Raw genomic sequence first — 7,140 nt, 5'->3', positions numbered from 1 at the left:
TAGGAGTGAGTGCTTGTATTTGACAGGACTTTCGACATATAAATGTAAAAAACAATTCTTCTGACGCCCGTATGTGTTATATGTGCAATGGATATAGACCTCAACGGCACCGCTCTGTTGATGAGTCTCGAGACGACTGGAAACGGTGTTACATCTTTGCTCAGGTGTATAAAGAACTGAAACGATACTATTTAAATGCTGTAGGGCATGTAATTATGAATACTTCACATGCACATGTGTGTCATGTGAACAAGTGCAAATTTATTCATAACAATTAGACAAGTATATATCTCAAATAAATAGTAACTGTTTGAATAAACTGATCCCCGCCGATGCCCAATGGTACACAGGACGCCCCCAATGCCCATCATTCACGCTAACTTGCTTAAATATTATAAATTAACAAATGTGAAACATTAATTGTTTCAAAGAAGCTGCTAATATCTGCAAGATTCATCCACCACCACCCATCAAGAGAAGTGTACATGACTTTACGTACACCCCATACAATAATCAGTAGTAATAAACGATTCAGGTAAAACCGCGAGCGGGATACGCAACCCTACTGCCATTTTGTTTTCTCATTTTTTCTTTTAATGGCAGGGGGACGTATGAGGACCCATGGCTCGAAACCGGTGTCTAGGTGCCTTCATCACCTCCCGAAACCTCTAATATAAGAGAAATCTACAAATAAGCAGCTATTGTTATACTGTAAACATTAAGTATTCTTTAGTAAAACATGTAATTAAAACATTATCAATTTCATTGCGCAAATTAACATAACAAACAAACATCAAAAGCATCCCGCACACACCCCGGACATCAACAAGAAACAAACAAATCACTCAAACCATAAAATCCATAAAGCACCTAAAAAGAATGTTGATAAATCATAAGTATTCCGAGAAATATATAACAGATATATTAAACCGACTTCAACATCTAACCAGTCACACCAAAATGAAAATATTAAGTAATGTACAATAAGAATGTCTTTAAAACCAAACGTTCATTACGAAAGACAACAAAAAATATAACACTGACATTTAAACATACCAATATTTCAATAAATATGCTGGAGGAACTATCTCCAGGAAGTCAGAGTCTCGAAAAACATGACACCAATAACTTAAAAAACCTCATTCAAACACAATATTAAGTAAAAAAATGAGTCAAAATAATCAAGAAAACTTAGCTGCTTCAGACTTAAATGAAAATACACCCATCGTCTTTCCCAGTAAAGGAATCGGTTCGTGTTAAGATCCCATCTCACATGGACTAAAAACCGAACTGAAAATATACTAAATATAGACTTTATAATTGCAAAATTATAAACATAAAAGCAATGTAACCATTATTTAACCATACATATGTTCATTAAGGGCGGGTGGGCGGGGTTATCACCCTTTCGTTATCTTGTTCCATAACGTTTGCCTGTCAAATACACCCTCGAATGGCGACTCAATAGATGTGCAAATCATATATACCCCAAAACGAAAAACTCGTGCGCTTTCGCGCTAAAACATGCACACAAAACCCGTGTATTATTCGCGCTAAACCATTACCATAATCTCTCTTCTAAATAACACGTATTAAACCATACTATACCGTATTAATCAAACCGAGAATAATTTCATTTACTCATAGTTATGTGTAAATTTATTATTCTCTATTCTCAAAATACTATTAAAATCTCATCATCTTTATAACCCATATCATCATCATTATCATTATCATACAAATAATAAACCAAAGACAAAATAGGAGTGAGTGCTTGTATTTGACAGGACTTTCGAATAAAACAAAGAGAGAATACAAATAATATAAAACATAAAATGGATACCTAAATATTCCCCACCACGTTATATACCTCTCGAACTGTGTTTTAACTGAAAAGATACAATTACAAATATTTGTAAAAGCAATAAAAATAATTCAATCAAAATAGGCACACTATGGCCTTCAACAACGGTCAACTGACCACACAAGCCAACTGGCTTATCAACATCAGGCACAGTCTTGCCTTCACAAACGGTCAAATGACCACACAAGCCAACTGGCTAATCGACATCAGGCACACTCTGGCCTTCACAAACGGTCAAATGACCACACAAGCCAAACGGCTAATCAACATCAGGCACACTCTGGCCTTCACAAACGGTCAAATGACCACTCGAATAATGTACAAGAGAATTAAACAGATATAATAAAACAATATTTACAAAATTAATGATAAATAATAAAACGGAAATAGAAAATATCATAATCATAATCTTTATAATAATGATAACATACTACATAAACCATACCTTTATGTTCTCCAATACTTAATATACCATTCGAACTGTCCAGTTACTGCACTGCAAAAAATAAACTTGCAAAGATTGTTTATTCCATGTGGACATGCGTTCAAAGAAAGTAAGGTCAACTAACACAAGCCAACTGGCTTATCAACATCTGGAACACTCTAGCCTTTGCAAACGGTCAAATGACCACACAAGCCAACTGGCTTATCAACATCTGGCACGCTGGCCTTTACAAACGGTCAAATGACCACATAAGCCAACTGGCTAATCAACAACAGGCCCACTCTGGCCTTCACAAACGGTCAACTGACAACTCGGATAATACACAAGAGAATAAAACAGATATAATAAAACAATATTTACAAAATAATGATAATTATTAAAACAAAAATTAAAAAATCATTATCATAATCTTAATAATAATAATAATAATAATAACATACTAAATAAACAATACCTTTATGTTCTCCAATACTAAATAAACCATTCAAACTGTCCACTTACTGCACTACAAAAATAAACTTGCAAATATTGTTTATTCCATGTGGACATGCGTTCTAAGAAAGTACGATCAACTAACACAAGCCAACTGGCGTATCAACATAAGGCATACTCTAGCCTTCACAAACGGTCAACTGACCAAACATGCCAACCGGCTTATACTCATCAGGCACCTATTGCCATCAACAAACTATCAACTGACCACTAAGAAAATAAAATAGAATAAAACAGAAATAATAAAACAATATTTATAAAATTAATGATAATTATTAAAACAAAAATAAAAAACATCATAATCAGAATCCTGCTAATAATAATAAACCATACATTTATGTTCTTCAATACTTAATATACTATTCGAAATGTCCAGTTACTGCACTGCAAACAATAAACTTTCAAAGATTGTTAATTCTATGTGACTTTTGTTTTAAGAAAGTTCGGTAAACTGACAACACAAGCCAACTGGCTTTCACACATTAGATAGAATGGCTTTGAAAAACGGTCAATTGACCATACAAGCCAACTGGCTTTCCAAATCAGGCCCATTCGCCTTAAACAAATTGGTCCAATGACCACAAGTAACATACACAAATACCAAACACAGGTTACTAATGTTTACACAAAATCAATACGTATTTTCTGCTCTTAAATTTAAAACTACCGACTTGACATTTGTTTTATGTTCAATTCACCAACACAGATATACTTTAAGCTACTGATCGAAACCTGGCTCAAATTTCCATGGAAATAGCATTGGCTCAATAGATATAATAGAACACTTAATTAATTTTGATCAACTAATTTGAAAATAACAAAATCCTTAATACACTCAAATACAAAGCTATAGGTACTCGGTCGGCTGGAAACCTCGTCAAATTATTGAATTTTAACCTATCAAACAAATCTCAAAGAAAACCTGTATTGATGCAAAGTTTAATTTCTGTGACTCTAAAAAGAATACCTTTACCCAGTGAGAATAATCCCTGTTGCTGAGCCGTAACTTGTTTTTGTTCAATTCAACTTAAAAACGAGAAACGCGTTCATTGTTTGTGCTTTACCATAACCGTACTATCTTTCTCTTCTAAATAATATGTATAGACCAACACTATTCCGTATTTATCAAACCTATAATAATTTCATTTACTCAAAGTTCGTAAATGTAGTATTATCTATTAACAAAATACTGTAAAACACTCATCCTCATCATCAATAGCATTAGCATCATCATCATCATTAATAACATCATCAATAAAATCATTATTAATCTTGACAAGTACAAGATTTTCTAATACATTATTATACAAAAAACAATCATACCTTTCGAGCTGCCCTCTTACTTTAATGTTACACTATTCATTATTTATCCTTCGAACTGTCAAGCTACTGAAAAAATAAACTTTGCAAACATTTGTAAATGCAATTTCAACATGCGTTTTGAGAAATTTCGGTGAACTGACACGCAAGCAAACTGGCTTATACGTATATGAAAAAATCTGCCTTCAACAAACTGTCAACTGACAACACAAACCAACCGGTTAATTCACATAAGCCAATCTGGCCTTTAATAACATACATGTAATATTCTCCAATATATTGAATACCACTCGATCAGTACAATCTTAAAAATATAAGACACAAAAATGTAAATGTAAACGTACGTTTTAACAAGTTTGGTTAAAAAACTACATGCGCCAACTGGGTTTATCCACATCTTGTCAACTGGCTTTCACCAAACGATAAGCAAATTACACATCTTAACTGGCATTCAAAAAACGGCCAAATACCATAAAAGCAAAATGTCTTTACACCTCAAGCCAACAGGTCACCAAACAAGAACAAAAACTATTCACGAAAACAAAATGACTTATAATGCTAATAAATCATGTGATACTTTTGTTATCATTACAGTACCTAATATTTAAAAGTGCATTTTACTATGACGAAACTAAATTTAACAAAACCGATAATTGCCTTTCAACTTAGTTTTAAAACAACAGTCTTACTGTCAACACTCTTTTCAAACCAAATTTATACCACATCATATCCAAAATATGGTAATTCGCACATATGCATGTTGAATACAATAATAACATATCAACTGTTTTTTCAATATCCAGCGAACGAGATGTAATATATGCAAAACACAAATATGTTTCGAAAAAGTTTTCAAGACAAGTCTCTATTGCTGTTTCATATATAAATAGAATATCTAATTTCCTTAATATATCCATTTTTGATGTTACATTCTTAATTCACAATTGGAATACCTGAATAGTTGAAAGATATGTACGCATAAATTATTATCCGCTCATTATCATACCACGTCATATATCGCACACAAAGATCTTGCTGAATTACAAGGAAATACGGCAGTTAATTGTAATTAATCGTTTGTTGAATCATACGTATGGAACTAATACAAAAACTTGTAACACATATATACCCATACAAGGAGTTTATCTTACAAACAACACAAATAAAGCAAGGTGTTCGTAAAAACATGTGGGAGAGTGACCTAACTCTTCTACCAATACAACCTGGAATGACGCACTATGTGGCCTTACCTATATATAATCCTAACAAAACATTACATTTGCGACCATTTTTGGAACTTAAATAGTTTAATTTTTATCCAATAGTCGAATCAATTGATGTATCAGAATAGTTGGAACAAAACAAAAACTACAACACAAATAACAAGGGACACAATTGTCACAAAACCAGGTTTTCATTGTGAAAAAAAAATCTGATAAAGGGAGAAAACTCAAACTGAACTTTTGAAATGAACAAACAAAATTAACCCCCTTTGTAAGTTTGTTTTAAAAAAAAATCTATTTTTAGTCGTGGCGACCTTGACATTGGAGATATTGACGTGATTCTTTCGTGCGACACACCGTCCCATGATGGTGAACAAAAGTGCCAAATGATTTTAAAATCTCACAATGAATGACATAGTTATGGCCAGGACAAGCTCATTTATGGCCATTTTTGACCTTTGAACTCAAAGTGTGACCTTGACCTTGGAGATATCGACGTAATTATTTCGCGCGACACACCGTCCAATGATGGTGAACAAATGTGCCAAATGATTTTAAAATCTGACAATGAACGACATAGTTATGGCCCGGACAAGATTGTTCCGCCCGCCCGCCAGCCCGCCAGCCAGCCAGCCAGCCAGCCCGCCAGCCAGCCAGCCAGCCGGCCCGCATTCGCCAATCTAATAACCTGTTTTTTCCTTCGGAAAACCTGGTTAAAAATATGGAGCAGGTTATTGAATATAATTTTCATAAAAGTTAACAATGAACACAACCTGTGTTAATTTCAATCGGAATGTTGTTGTCAGTGTTATTAAAATAAACAGAACCATCAAGTCTGACCTTTGTTCGAAACTCCATCTTACCATTCCTCTTCTAGCAGTGAATCAGTCCTCGCAAAATCTTTTCCTTCCGAACACTATGTATTTCGCAAATGAACGCCTAAACTACTTTATCACCCTTTCGTTTTCTTGTTCCTTAACGTTTGCCTGTCAAATGCACCCTCGAATGGCGACTCAATAGATTTGCAAATCATATATACCCCAAAACGAAAAACTCGTGCGCTTTCGCGCTAAAACATGCACACAAAACCCGTGCATTATTCGCGCTAAACCATTACCATAATCTCTCTTCTAAATAACACGTATTAAACCATACTATACCGTATTTATCAAACCGAGAATAATTTCATTCATGTACATCGATCTGCTTCCAATAGGTGTTTACGATATCGCAATGAGGTCGATTTAGTGCACATGACTGGAGGCACCTGTTTACGAGGTCTCGTAATATACCTGCATTTTGAGGTTATCAAAAATCAACGAGGGTGACACTGCGTACTATTGCGAGAAAACTAGCATCAGGGTTGCTTCAAGTTAAAGGCCCCTACTGGTTTTATTTGGAATGTTATTATTGGTGAGTATAGGGCACATTAGATTATAAAAAGGATAAGCAGTGGGGCTAAATTTTGATTGCAATAATACAAATACAAATAATAATAATGATAATAATAATAATAATAATAATAATAATAATAATAATAATAATAATAATAATAATAATAATAACAACAATCATCATCATCCTCATCATCATCATCATCATCAGTATCATCATCGTCATCATCATCATCATCAGCGGCAGCAACAGCAACAGCAGCATTATACTTTTATTGTCCCCTACCGGTTTCACCGGAGGGGACTTATGGTTTGCGCTATGTGCGTCTGTCTGTCTGTCACACTTTTCTGAATCCTGCGATAACTTTAAAAGTTCTTCATATTTTTTCATGAAACTTGAAA

General features: G+C 34.0%; 1 long non-coding RNA gene across 1 annotated transcript; it reads right to left on the bottom strand.

The window, feature by feature from the left end:
- Window positions 1-6,525, bottom strand: LOC127846042 (uncharacterized). The gene is made up of 2 exons (XR_008033451.1): window positions 6,054-6,525; window positions 1-5,344 (listed from the first exon to the last, which is right to left on the bottom strand). It is a non-coding gene; the product is annotated as an uncharacterized LOC127846042 (long non-coding RNA).
- Window positions 6,526-7,140: the final 615 nt, after the last annotated feature.

This window comes from Dreissena polymorpha, chromosome 1 (assembly GCF_020536995.1).
Source record: "Dreissena polymorpha isolate Duluth1 chromosome 1, UMN_Dpol_1.0, whole genome shotgun sequence".
Taxonomy (NCBI): domain Eukaryota; kingdom Metazoa; phylum Mollusca; class Bivalvia; order Myida; family Dreissenidae; genus Dreissena; species Dreissena polymorpha.
This window is presented reverse-complemented; position numbering and strand designations above follow the sequence as displayed.